This window comes from Carcharhinus amblyrhynchos, chromosome 15 (assembly GCF_965287045.1).
Source record: "Carcharhinus amblyrhynchos chromosome 15, sCarAmb.v2.hapA, whole genome shotgun sequence".
Classification (NCBI taxonomy): Eukaryota; Metazoa; Chordata; class Chondrichthyes; order Carcharhiniformes; family Carcharhinidae; genus Carcharhinus; species Carcharhinus amblyrhynchos.
This window is the reverse complement of record NC_137338.1, coordinates 27,867,344-27,882,303: the sequence shown is the minus strand read 5'-3', so window position 1 is coordinate 27,882,303 and position 14,960 is coordinate 27,867,344. Positions and strand designations below refer to the sequence as shown.

General features: G+C 39.1%; 1 protein-coding gene across 1 annotated transcript in view; it reads left to right on the top strand.

Annotated features, from left to right (window-relative positions):
• Window positions 1-14,960, top strand: part of mrps6 (mitochondrial ribosomal protein S6) — a 95,165-nt gene that overhangs the window by 12,531 nt on the left and 67,674 nt on the right. The gene's annotated exons all lie outside the window — the stretch shown is intronic.

Below are 14,960 nucleotides of genomic sequence, written 5' to 3'. Positions count from 1 at the left end.
ATTTTTCCTATACTGATAGATCGACAAAAATTTATATGTGGGGAGGTGAAATTCTACTTTGATCGTAAGATGCTTATAATGTCTGAGCACTTGAACATTTTTTGCCCCAAGATCAAAAATACAATTGAATAGACTGAATTGATAATTCTTATGAATTTATGAATAGCCTTATGAAAAGTGAAAAAGATAAAATGTTTCTGCCTTTACACATTTCTCTCCCAATTAACACTTCCACTGTATGCACCTGCCTCCAAGTGCTGCATAGCCATCTATTGAATGTTGATGATCTGCTACCAGATCGCTTTCTTAAAGTTAGCTGGAAAAATGGTCTTCAGCTGTGACCCTGGGATGATTGTTTTCCCCAAATTCCCTTCCCTACCCTCATGAGGGAGTTGATTTATGTCTAACATCTTCCATAACTGGAGCCAGGAATTTGGTAGAATGGACAGGGGAGGGTTATACTAGTCCCTTCATATTAAGGGGATGGATGTTAGTTGCTCCAGTGTACTATTACGTATTCTATGTTTTTATTTGTAGGTATTAAATCCAGTTATATAATAGTTTCTGTGTAACAGATACTCACTCCAAAAGAGATTTATTGTGAAAAACTATTAATTTTATGTATGCAAGTATATAGACCAACAAAATGATCATAGTCGTGAGACTTAAATTATGAAAACCTTAGCTATTGTAAAATAGTTATGAACAATTTGGGTTTAAAAACTGTTTCCCTGTAAAAGAAAATTGTGTCTTAGTCTTAAGTCATATAGAAAGCATTTATACTTGCTTTTGGGGAAGTCTTGTCTGCTTTAGTTGTACTCTGTAGTGACTATATTCTGGGAAGTAATCAGCTTAGCTTGGATGGAGCTGTTGTGATAACAAAGAAAATATGTAGCCTTTATGGTAACACCCCACCCCCCCCCCCCCCCCCCTTCCACCATCCCCTATTTGTTGTAGTTAAATTTGTAAAGCATGACGATTGGATGGAGGAGAATTAGAAGTGTATATGTTCCTAACTTAATTTTAGGTGTCAGTTATTTATTTACTAACCCAAACCAAAAGGTACCCAAATACCGTTGGTAAAATTGGTTATTTTCTTCCTCACCACTCTTCCTATTTTCTCGTTGCTCAGTCATTCTTTTTAAAAAAAACGCTTGCAGATTCCTTTTAAAGCTTGACTTTATATTCTTTGAAAAGAGTAGCTTATGTTGCAACAAAATACTGAAGTGCAGGTCTTGTGGATAGTATAAGAGAAAAAAGTGCATTTGCAACATTACTTAATTGATTAAAATTGTTTAAACAAAACTGAGAGTTATCAAGAGTGAACTATAATTTGTATATCATCAGGCAAACAAAAATTAGAATGTTTAATTTTTGAATACTGGGAAATAAGTATTGAGTAAGGACATAATATATTACCATGCAAAAACCATTGGTTGTCTTCGTGGTAGAATATACAAGTGTAATTGCCATAAGATCTGCAAAAATGTGCACAATGCACTTACAGAATAGCATTTTCTGTTTAATTTTGTATAGTATTTATCTCATTGCCAACAAACAGCATAAAACTGATATTCCATGCTCTTATGTAGAGTGACATTCCTTCCTTGATTTGCAAGAGTATCTAGTTCTTTAATTTGTACAAGTAGTTTGGACTGGATATGTAATTGTGCAGGGAGAATGCACACACCCATCAATTTTGTTTTGATTATCTGCTGTGTTTTTTTTAAGGGGCGTTGACCCAGTAGCTAGAGTTTAAACATGTAAATGTAAACCCACACAGCCATCTGCATCTGAAATCAAAGTTTGAAATTTTAAAATGGATTCTGCTGATTCAAAATTGTAAATTGGATTTATGCAGAGCAATTCCCAGAGATGAATTCCACAGGTATGATATTTGAAGTAATTTTTTTCCCCCCAAACTTTTGATTATAAATAGGTTTCTTTTAATCTGGCATTCATAATCTAAACACCGTTTGGAAGTATATTATTTCAAGTTTGATAAAAATGCTTGAGATCAGAAGATGTGATGCTTGCATCTTGTCTTTGAGCATTTATAGAAAATACTGAATGAACACTATCTGTGTGCAAAGATCATTTGATTGAATTGGCAAGGCTTGTTGTCTTGTGGGCAACTAGAATACAACTCTGGCAATTCATTCCAAATCTTTTCTGGGCAGTTGCAGTCATGGGTGCAGAACGAGTGGTCTTGGGCTCTTGAAAAGCTCTTCTCAAATGCCCTCTTCCCTCTGTTAGTTATGATAAATTATGAACACTATAAACAGCTAATATAGGAATCACCTAACATCATTCCAGCCATATTTAATCTGTACATTTCGAGGGGGAAGAATAACATACAGCTTTGGCATCTCTAGTAATACCACTGTACACTTTTTTAATGGCCTGGTAGTTTCAGTACTCTGATCTTGCAGACTGTACATTACAGATATCATACTCGTAACACTACATTTTCAAATACTGAAATTTGGTTAAGTTGCAGTTTTAAAGTCTATTTAGTTGAATAGATATTTTGAGCTATTTCATACACTATTGCTTCAGCTTTTTAAAAAATATTAATTGCTTCAGTCAAATATGGATCTAATTAGGATAGCTGAAAACTGAATGTCTGTTTCTGGCTGTTGCCTATTTTCCTTTCTGTCTTTCCCGTTTATGCAATCTAGTGTTCTTTTCTAAATTACAAGCAGACCTGCCTTCTATTCTACAATGATTCCTTTCATAAATTAACATTTTATTTTACTGAACTGGGACCAATGTATTTACTGGCTGGCTAATTGTTTTGAAGAGAGGATTTCAGCCAGTGAATTGGGTTTTTTTGAATGCTTTATGTGGTTGTAGTAAAATGTGTCAGGTCAAATTCCACTGCAGGTTTTTAGAAGTTGAAATTGAGCATGAAATCTTGTAATGGGGCATTTCAAAAGCAGCTTTACGTTTTCTTGAAACAAGTGACCTTTTCATTAGTCCAAGATGTGCAGGTCCCTTCATGAGTTTGCATGTCCAACTAATGCTAAACATCAATACATGTAGCCAAAACAGTAAAATACCAGACTGAAGAAGTTGTGATTGGACTTAATAGTGCTCTGGTCAGACCCTTTTAAGCATTGTTTCCATTTCTTGCCAGTACGAAGAGAAGGACATTCCCAGTAGATTTTGAAAGGAAATATGGGTGGGATATAAATTCTGAAGATGTGATGAAGCCTAGCATTAAATCAAAATATTTTTGTGTTCTCTTGTTTTCTGTTATTGGGATAGATTTTCTAACCCAAAATTGTTGAGCCTAGTAGCATGTAATACCATTCAATACAGTTGATTTGAAATAGAGATTTTAAAGCATTTGCTACTGTCATTGAAAGGAATAAAGAAGATGGGGTATTGCAGCAAGCATTTATAAGTTTCTAGTTCCAATGGTTTAATTGTATTAAATAAAAATAGATTTGCTTTTAAAAAGAATTATTTAGCTGGAAACTGGGGACATAAGGATGTTTTTAGGATAGTTTTAAAGCCTGTCTATTTAAGTTGTCAGCTCGCTAGTTCTAGAGGGTGCAAATCCTGAATTGTTTGGAAAGAGGGTAAATCTGCCTTTTAAGCAGATCTTGTTTCTGTTCAATTCCATCAGGATTAGTGGGGTTAGTGATCAGAGTTGTAGCATTTTGCACTAGTCTGTTATTCCAGGTGATTGGAAAAAATGACCTATGTTTTTAAATTCCATGTTGGATTTTAACCTTTTCCGAGACTTTGCTTGAACAGAATACTAGAACTAATCTGTAATTTGAACAATTTCATTTGATCAGTTTAGTTTCAAAATTGGGAAATGATTGTGACCATTTGAAATTATGCTAGGTGGCTGTACCACCATGTGAGAACTGCTTTTGTTCCTGCGCCATAGTGCAAAACTTCCAGGATGAACTTTAATTTGGATATATGGTGATAATGGGCTGTCCACCTGTTTTTTTTTAACTCCACCTATAATCAATAAGGCCCCATCATATTTGTTTTACTTAATGAAAGTGACTGGAGGGGAAACCACCTATAAACAGCATTAATAGAAAGATGAATCTTAAATGTTAAAATTGTTTTTAACTAGTAATATAGTGCCATTTTGTTATGGCTCCCCATTTTGAAGAATTTACAGATATTTGTAATTCATCACTTGAATGAGGTCAGATTTCTCTCTCTACCGCTGACTCCACTACTGCTTGGAATTCCTACATTGATTATTCTTTGCCTGCTAGTGTGGTGAAGATTATCCTTGGACGAATCACCAGTTAGTATGTCAGACAACTTAAAAGAATTCTCCTGGTCCCTATCAGGGAAGGGAACATGTACAAAGCTAATTCTACCCTTGACTTCAAAACTACTTTTTATCCTCACCTGATTGGCTGTAATGCCTACATGAAGAACATGTTGGCACCCAATGTAGGAGAAGCTTGTTTTCTGTTTTCTGTTTTCTGTTTAAAGTCTATTTTTCTGACCAAAGTGAATTGAATTTTAAAGATTATAGGCCAGAACCATCCATTATTTAACTGGTATGCTACAGTGCCTTGAACACTCAAAAAGCCTAACTAGTTTCATCCTGGAATTTGCTACATTTAATTAAAGCTTTTAAATTCTTATCCATAGCTTTGAGGAGATAAGAAATCTGTTTTTGAGAATATCATAAGCTTTGGAGTCAAATGTATATGTTGGAGGAAATTGCATTGTGACTAGTGATGTTGGAATCTAGATTATCATTCTTGCTGAATTCATCTCCACTTTATCGATGGATACATTCTTTGTGAATCTAGTAAGATTATACCAACTAGAGATTTTCCTCTTTTGAACTGTGAATTGAGCTCTCGATAGCAAGCAATTCCAGAATTGTGTGTGAAGGAGCTAAGGCAGTGTTGTTTGAAGTGAAGAGTGTTAGGCAATTTGTGCATTAACCCATCCAATTTACAACTGCAGCAGGGCAAAATATTGTAACTGAAAGGTATTCAATTTGCCTTGTAGGTTTAGCCAGGTTAACTGTTGGGGTTGAAGAGATGGAAAATGGAGAAATAGTGCCATATTAATGCCATAATATACCTTTTGGTACAGGGATTGTTTAATCATCCGTGGGTGGTGGGTCTGTTTTGTACTTGGAGTCACGAAACCTGTGAAGTGTAAAACACCAACTTGGATGATAGAGGAAAAGAATTGGATTTAGTTTTGGATTGTTCTTTTTGTCCATTTGTGTAACAGATGTACTATGTAAATCAGCCTTAACCAAAGATAATATTTTATAAAATGTTTGTTTTAATATGTGATGGCTATGTAACTCTTGTATTTTTAGAATGAAACATGTATTGTCAAAATTACTAATAAAAAGTTGAGGAATATTTTACTTGTAATGCTGTTTGTCCTTCATAGAATTGCATAGATTATACGACACAGAAACAGGGTACTTGGTCCATGTTGGTGTTTATGGACCGCTTGCATTCTTTCCATCTTTCCTTCCCTAAATCTACCTTTCATAACCATCTATCTATTTCAGTATGACCCCATTAACATCTGAAAATTAACATAAGCCCAAGTGCCAAAAAATCCCAGCAGTAAAGCAGCATTGGAATGTATGTAATCATATTTTAAGTATTAACGAGCAAAATATACATCTAAATATGAAAATCTGTTTAAATACTCAGCAAAATTGTATTTTATGTTTTAACGTGTCTCAAGTCATCTGAGCTGCTCCACTGGCCACCTTGAGCTGGCTGACTTTGGAGCTCAGGTCATTATGCAGTGCCAGGGCAATGGGATTGAGCTCAGATTGCAGTTGTTGGGTGTGGGCTTCAAGGAAAATGCAGTGCTTCTGAAAACACACAACAGTATCCTGTTTGGGCCAACCTCCAGAATCCCCAGTGATAGAAGACTCAGTGAAGTGAATGTATATAAGAACCCATGTTCCAGAAAAGTATGGCAAGAGAAGAGCTGGATGTCACCTGGGTCTCTGTGCCGAGTTCGGGTGCAGCCTCGGGGAGGGGAACTTGAAACCCTGCAAGACTTTATTTTTGCACTCCTGTGGGTCCAGAACCAGTGTAGAAACTGCTGATTTTGGGAGAGTTGAACTATTACTTCTTTAAATGCTAGTCTACCTTTGCTTTTAAAGAATCTCCTGAATTCCCTATTGGATTTCTTTTTGACATTTTTCCATTGGTAGCCTCTTACATTTAGGATGAATTAGAAATCCAATTTTCTAAAACTTAGAAGACTAGACAGCAGATCTGAATTATCAACAGATCAATGTTAGTATAAATACGACTTTTGGTTTATAAGGCTGTAAATTTAAATCCAGTTACTGATTTGGCCATTGTGTGATCATGTCTACCTGGCATACAGAATTGTTAAGAGGAGGATACTTGGTTTTTATAAAGTGAGAGACAGTTGGTCTCAATCGAGGAATTTGTGATTCGGCAACAATCACAATTGAAAGTTGAGCAAATAGGATGATGTTTGATTACGTGCTGTAAATTTGGTGCCAAATTCAATTTTCTTTAAACTAAGAAATGCCTGTCACAAACAAATACTTCCCACACTTTTTTTTTGAACAACTGAGGTGCGCAACAAATTGCACATGGACTAAATTCAGAATGTTACACAAATTCTTCACTCGGATTACCTTGTCTACATTTTGAGCAGCAAAATCACAGATCAGAAGTTGCAGTGAATAACTTAATTTTGGATCACTGAAACATATTTGCTGCTCAGTCCAATGGCACAGCGTTTTTGTAAGAAGTCAACTGCAAACATGAACGTTTAGGATTTTGACAGTTTTCATCTCCTTTGTTTCTCTTTCCTTGCCAAAGTTCTTTAAATTCTTGTGGCCTCACTAATCTGCAGCTCTATTTTAAAATTTCTCCAATATGGTTCCTCTTCCACGACCATTGAAATAATCCTAAATTAAAAATGGCATATTTTGTTACTTGTGATAAATTGTCCCTGCTTGTCCTCTCTGCAGCCATGGTGATTACTTCCTCTTCTCCACCTCAGCTAGATCGTTCTTGCTTGCTTCAATGATCTACCCCATTGTAGTCAGAGGGTTTCCAACAATGTCTTCTCCGAGACCCTATGCTTTATTGTTGTTCTATTTTCTTTCTCATCTCAGACGTACATCATGTTCTACATGTATGCCAACAACATTCAACTCTACATTACTACCTCTTTCAACCTTCTGCCATCCTCTCTTGAGTGAGAGAAGATTGTGTCCTATTTCAACTACCTGTTCACTCCTTCATAAAGACTGCATAACATCGCCTTTTTCTATTCTTCAGCACATCTACGAGTAAAATCTTTGTTCTCTTCTGGTCGATACTTGAGCTTAAATTTCATGTAACACTCTGCTGCCCTGCTCACACTTCACTCTATCTTTGCTGAAAAAAATGCTTTTTCCTCATGCCTCCATTTTAAAGTTCTCATCCTCTTTAATATTTGAATCCTTCATGGTTTAGCCCCCCTCCATCTCTTCAGTTGTGAAACTTCGGCCCACATTTTCCATGCCTCTGACTTTGTGCATCTCACTCCCCATTGCCCAGTTGTTTGCTGGCCCTACTTCTGTTCTGAATTTCTTGCTTAAACTCCTAATCCATCTCCCTTCCCTCCTAAGACCCACCTTGTGACAAAAATATTTGCTTAGTTTTCCTAATACCTGCTTTGTTGCAGTGTCCATTTGTTTGATCCATGGCTGTTGTTGAGCATCTTGCTGCATTGTTACTTTTGGTGGTGTTATTCATTGAATACGTGTGTGGGTGTGATGCTCGATTTTAATGTAATTCAAAGTATTATCAATAAGCGGTATCATTGCTTTTTGACCTATAGTCCTGATTTAAAATATTCTCTGTTTCATATTTTTAATTCTGGGAGACCTTTCTGCTCCTCTGCCCGCTTTTAATTTCTTCACCTTCTTTCTTGTAATATCTGTGGTCCAGTTCGCAGCTTTTTAACAGCCACCTGACTTAGGAGCAATGCACCAATACCAACCAAGACTAATAAGCCCATTGTAGAGGTCAATCACAATCCAAGTCTTGCCTTGATTGAAACAAAATGGAGCAATCAGCAAAATATGTGCGCAAAGGATGCAGAAGAAATAAATGTCCTGACCTCTTGTACTGGTCATCTAGACAAATCATAATTGCAACTGCAAGCGTTGGAATTCAGACCAGTGAGGTGACGGAAATTTAACAAAAGTCTGCTGCAGGAATTGAGCGATGCAATATTTTGTCTGAACAATGTTAGTATAAGAATTTAAACTAAAGTATCAAATTTTCAAGTTCAATAAACAGTGAGGAAATGCATGCTGATTTTATGACATTGGGTAATACTTCATCTATTAACAACTTGCTGGTTGCAATTTAAAAATAGTTTAAATATTTGAGTGCAATAGTTAGGCATAAGACATTTGCGTAATGTCTTTTAACAAGTCAGCCAGACAAAAGTGAAAAGATGATCTGTGCTGATGTTTTCATATTTTCTTTTACAGCAGTAGAGGAAGAATCCTCAAACTGATCACAGCCTCTTGACATGTTACCAAATGAGAGCCCCTACAGCTGTAAATGTCTTTACACTAGCTGTGAATATTCAGACTATGGGAGGCTTCAGCTACTGTCATAAACTCGTGGGTAGTGGATGGCCACCACTTTCACCACAATGTTGTACATTGGATTCAACCTAGATTTCAGAGTCAACGTTCCAGCTGCCACTCAGTGAGACTGTATGGGAATGGTATTGAAGTTGTGTATGTTCTGACTCAGTGGGGATGTCACCACTAAGCCAAGAACTTGCTCCACTTTCTCTGGTAACTGTGGAGTGTATAAATGGTGTTTGATTTAGGGATGGAGAAGATTTGCGTTCTCTTTAGATTTCCTGACACAAATTTGGGATTATGGGAATAGGGGCTGGGTGGGATTGTAGTCAGCACAGACTTGATGGGCCGAATGGCCTCCTTCTGCACTGTAGGGATTGAATGAAACCATGTAAGAATGTTCTTTGTACCTTGAATTTACAGAAAAATGATTGCGAAATTGGGTCACCACTTCAAGTTTGGAATATCTTGACAGTTAATGATTAACAATGTTGTTGTGCATTCTGATGGCCTTGGGGCAGCATGGTTTCTGTTTTGAGAATTATTTCAGTAATTGTCATACTAAGTAATGGAAGATGTAAGAACTGGGTTTTATTTTCAGACATTTTTCCTCATGGGGGCGGGGTGGGGAGGGGCGTGGAGAAGGAAAGGAATGGGAAGAGGCACCTCAAACAGCTGAAAACAACTCTGCAATAGTCATTGTTCCATATTTTTTTGAGAAATGAGATCTAAATATTACAGGGAGAGATAGATTCTCCAACTTGTGCGGCATTTTCTTGAGTACACTTTTTTCACAAGCTATGCTTTCCATCTGAAGCATACACTGTTGAAAGCTATTTTGAATAGATGTTTTAGTTTGGAAAGAGAGTTGCGTTGCGGACTCTTGGGTGAAACCAAATTCATGTTAAATTACATGGTTTATGACCTGTGTTAAGGTCTCAATTATTATTTCAAAAAAGCCACATGTCCAAATTTGCCAATGTCACAACGATAGTTGGCATTATAAGCTTTGTAAATGGAATCATAAACTTAACAAAATTAGTGTGGGCTAAACTAAAAAATGATTTTGGATGTAGGCAAATGTGAAATCATCCAGTTGGGAGAGAGTTTTCTAAATGGTGAGAAGTTAGAAAAGATGAAGGTCCAAAGAGATGTGGGAGTCATAGGATCATTGAAGTATCATAACAAGTAAAGGCTATTGCTGGCCTTTATATTGACAACCAGAACCTAAGTGTATGCCATGCTTCAGCTATACAAAGCCCTGGTTAAAAATTTTTTTAAAGTTATTTATTAGTCACAAGTAGGCTTATGTTAACACTGCAATGAAATTATTGTGAAAATCCCCTAGACCGCAATTGAAGTACTGTGAACAGTTCAGAGCATCACACATTAGGAAAGATTTATTGGGTGTGGAGAGAATGCAACCCAAGTTTACTTTAATGATACTTGGACTTCAAATGCTAAAATTACAAGGAGAAATTACAGAACTAGGGCTATATTCCTGGGAATTTGGAAGACTAAAAGTTAATTTGAGTGAAATTTACAATATGAAGGTGAAGTAAGCTTTAGATTGGCTAGGAGGGAGTTGAAGAGTGAGTTGAGAAGGGCTAAAAGAGGACATGAGAAGACTTTGGCTGATAGGATTAAGGAGAATCCTAAGGCATTCTATAGGTATGTCAAGAACAGAAGGTTGGTCAGGGCAAGATTAGGGCCAGTTACAGACAGCAGGGGGAAGTTGTGTGTGGAACCGGAGGAGATTGGAGAAGTATTGAACCAATATTTCTCTTCGGTGTTCACGCAGGAGGACATGAATGTAGCTGAGGAGGACATTGGGTTGCAGGGGTGTAAAATAGACAGTATTACGGTTGATAAAGAGGATGTGCTGGAAATTCTTGAGGGGCTGAAAATAGATAAGTCCCCTGGTCCGGATGGGATCTACCCTAGGATTCTCTGGGAGGCTAGAGAGGTGATTGCAGAGCCTCTGGCTCAGATCTTCAGGTCGTCATTGGTCTCTGGTGTAGTCCCGGAGGATTGGAGGATAGCGAATGTTGTCCCATTGTTTAAGAAGGGGAACAGAGACTTTGCCGGGAATTATAGACCGGTGAGTCTTACTTCTGTTGTGGGCAAGGTTTTAGAAAAAATTATTAGGGATAGGATTTATAGTTATTTGGAGTGTAATGAATTGATTAGAAATAGTCAGCATGGTTTTGTAGCGGGTAGGTCGTGCCTTACTAACCTTATTGAGTTTTTTGAGAAGGTGACCAAAGAGGTGGATGGGGGTAAGGCAGTTGACGTGGTATACATGGATTTTAGTAAGGCGTTCGATAAGGTTCACCATGGTAGGCTTCTGCAGAAAATGCAGATGTATGGGATTGTGGGTAATCTAGGAAGTTGGATCAGGAATTGGCTATCAGATAGGAGACAGAGGGTGGTGGTGGATGGTAAATATTCATCATGGAGTGCAGTTACGAGTGGTGTGCCTCAGGGATCTGTTTTGGGGCCACTGTTGTTTGTAATTTTTATTAATGATCTGGATGAGGGTATAGTTGGGTGGATTAGTAAATTTGCTGATGACACCAAAGTTGGAGGTGTGGTAGATTGTGAGGAAGGGTGTCATAGTCTGCAGGGAGACTTAGATAGGTTGCAGAGCTGGGCCGAGAGGTGGCGGATGGAATTTAATGCGGAGAAGTGTGAGGTAATTCACTTTGGTAGGAGCAACAGATGTGTCGAGTATAGGGCTAACGGGAGGACTTTGAATAGTGTGGATGAACAGAGGGATCTAGGTGTGTGTGTACATAGATCCCTGAAAGTTGGGAATCAAGTAGATAAGGTTGTCAAGAAGGCGTACGGTGTCTTGGCGTTTATTGGTAGGGGGATTGAATTTAGGAGTCGCAGTGTAATGTTGCAACTGTACACTACTCTAGTGCGGCCGCACTTGGAGTACTGTGTGCAGTTCTGGTCCCCGCATTACAAGAAGGATGTGGAGGCGTTGGAGAGGGTGCAGAGGAGGTTTACTAGGATGTTGCCTGGTATGGTGGGGAGGTCCTATGAGGAGAGACTGAGGGATCTAGGTTGTTTTCGTTGGAAAGAAGGCGGCTAAGAGGGGATCTTATTGAAACATATAAGATGATTAGAGGTTTAGATAGGGTGGATAGTGATAGCCTTTTTCCTCGGATGGAGAAAGCTAGCACGAGGGGGCATGGCTTTAAATTAAGGGGGGGTAGCTACAGGACGGATGTCAGGGGTAGGTTCTTTACCCAGCGGGTGGTGAGGGATTGGAATGCCCTGCCTGCTGCAGTTGTAAATGCGTCTAGTTTGGGGGCGTTTAAGAGATCTCTGGATAGGTTTATGGACGAAAAGGGATTGGTATAGGCTAGTGGGTCATTGTTTTTGTAACTGGTCGGCGCAACATCGTGGGCCGAAGGGCCTGTTCTGCGCTGTAATGTTCTATGTTCTATGTTCTATGTTCTAATGGAGGCAATTGGCAGAAACTATTTCTGCCAGTTAGGAATGTATAGGATACCTACAGTGTAGAAGAGACCACTTGGCCCTTCATTTCTGCCTGACCCTCCAAAACACCACCTTACCTAGCCCCAATCCCCCACTGTAACCCTGCACATTGCTCATAGCTAATCCACCCAATCTGCATATCTTTGGACTGTGGGAAGAATCTGGACCACCTGGAGGAAGCCAACACAGACATGAGGAGAGCATGCAAACTCCACACTCAGTCACCCAAGGCTGGAATTTAACCTAGGTCCTGGGTTTTGTGACGCAGCAGTGCTAACCACTGTCTTTAGAAAGAGGGGGCATAGACTTAGAAAAAAGAACCAAACTTTTCAGGAGTCAAGTTAGGAAGCACATCTTCCTGCAAAGTGTGGTCAAAGTTTGTAACTCTACCAATAGCAATAAATGCTACATTAGTTATTAACATTTTAAGGGTCCTGGGGTGAGCAATCCAATTCCATCTTGAAATGCACAATAAAATCTGCCTGCATCACACTCTTGGCAGTGTCTTTCACATCATCATTACCATTTATCTTCTATCTGTTTTCTCCGATTCTTGATCCTTACAGCATTGGGAATAGTTTCTCTTTATCTACTGTTTAGACAACTTATGATTTTGAACATCTCTATTAAAACCTCCATCCAATCTCACTTCACTGACAACCTCAGCTTCTCTAATCTTTCAGTGTAACTAAGGCCATTACATCCAGAACCATTTTCATAAGTTTTCAGCACCCTCTCTCAAATCTTCACATCTTTCCTTACGATGGTATCCAGAATTGGGTACACTCCAGTGGAGGCTGAATCAGCGTCTTGTAAAAGCTGAACCCAACTTACTTTTGTACGTTATCTCTACTATAAAACACACAATACCACATGCTTTTTTTTAAAGCCCTTTCCTCAACCTGTTGTGCCACCTTCAATGATTGTTTACATATGTATCCCAAAGTGCCTCAGTTCCTGCGCCCTCCTTGGAATTCAGGCCTTTATATGTCTCTTCTCATTCTTTCTTATAAAATGTATCACTCCACACTTCTGCATTAAATTTAAAAGATGACGCATCTACCCATTCTACCATCAGCCTATTTTGTCTTGCAGTTTATCACGATCTTCCTCGCAGTTCACAGTACTTGTGCCATCTATCTTTGTTGACCTTGCAAAAGCCTTCAACACTGTCAGCCGACAAGGATCTTGTCAATGTTTGCGACCACCCCCCCCCCCCCTTCAAATTCATTCAGATGATATGCCAGTACCATGATGGCCTGAGTACTGGATGGCAGAGAATCCTTTGAGGCATTCCCAGTCACCAATGGCATCAAAAAGGGCTGTGTGCTCATACCCACACGGTTCAGCATGATGTTTACTGCCATGCTGAATGATGCCTTCCAGGACAGTGTTGCTGGTATCAGCTCAAGTGCAGAGTGGATGGGAAGCTCGTCAACCTGAGGCGACTTCAAGCTATTACCAAAGTGAAGGAGACTGTTCTGAGAGACTTCCTCTTTGCTGATGACTGAGCCAGAGATGCAAATCAGTATGGACAAATTTTCTGTGGCTTGGGACAACTTTGGAGTCACCATCAACATTAAAAAGACCAAAGTCATGCACCAGCCTGCTCCTCATGCACCGTACACATAACCCATAATCACAATCAAAGGGCAGAAACTACACGCAGTGGACCAGTTCACTTATCTTGGCAGTACCCTCTCCCAAGCAGTGACTATTGATACAGAAGTTAACTGCAGAATAGCAAAGGCAAGTTCTGCTTTCGGTAGACTGCACTCCACTGTATGGGAATGTTGAGGAATCAGCCCAGCAACTAAACTGAAGGTCTACGGCACCCTCCTGTATGCCTGTGAAACGTGGACTATGTTTCCACATGACTTGTCTTCGCAGAATATTACGCATCCAATGGCAAGACAAAGTACCAGACATTGAAGTTCTCTCTAGAGCAATTCTACTATCAGTCCACACACCGCTGATGAGAGCACAGACCCGGTGGGCAGGTCATCCGTATGTTAGACGAGTACATGCCCAAGCAGCTCCTTTTTGGGGAACTCTCTGCTGGAAGATGCTCTCATGGAGGGCAAAAGAAACATTACAAAGACACACTCAAGGCCTCCCTGAAGTCGCTTGATATAGACATGACCACCTGGGAAACTCTGGCAAATAAGGTTAATATAGAGTTTGCAATAGTTTGGCAAACTGCTGTTGAAAGATTTCCAATACCGTAATTGAGTCTTTTGATTTTTCATAACTTGCCTAAATCTTTTGTGCAGCTAATAAGATTCACGTTGGAGCTTAAATCTTGTGCATTGGCATTGAATAAAAATACACCTTATTTTGCAAAGGCGTCCTACCTGGCACTGCCTCATTCACAAGGGCTGTTAAGCTTACGAAGCAAGGTATATTGCTGAAGCACAACTTAAGCGCAAGCCCAGAGCCACCAGCGCAACAACTACAGTGTCTACACCAGTCTATCCAATACGTGCCAGGACATTCCGTGCCCAAATTGGCTTGATCAGTCACTTTTGGACACATCGCATCAAGCCTCAAAATGACTAATGGTGTCATGGTCCTCATCAATGATGATAGACAAGCAACAACACTTGTGCCATCTGCAAAGTGGCACCTGGGATTAGGTCTAGATCAGCCATGATCCAATTGAATGCAAAATACACTCGGAGTTAAAGGGCTTATGCTTGTTCCCATGTTTACAGAAGGAATTACTGAATCATATTAACTTGTTACATCATTCAAAGCTATTGTGCTGCAGCCATTTTACTGTTGTATATGGGTTATTGACTCTGGATATGCTGGAGATGTTACCCCATGATTTTGTGCC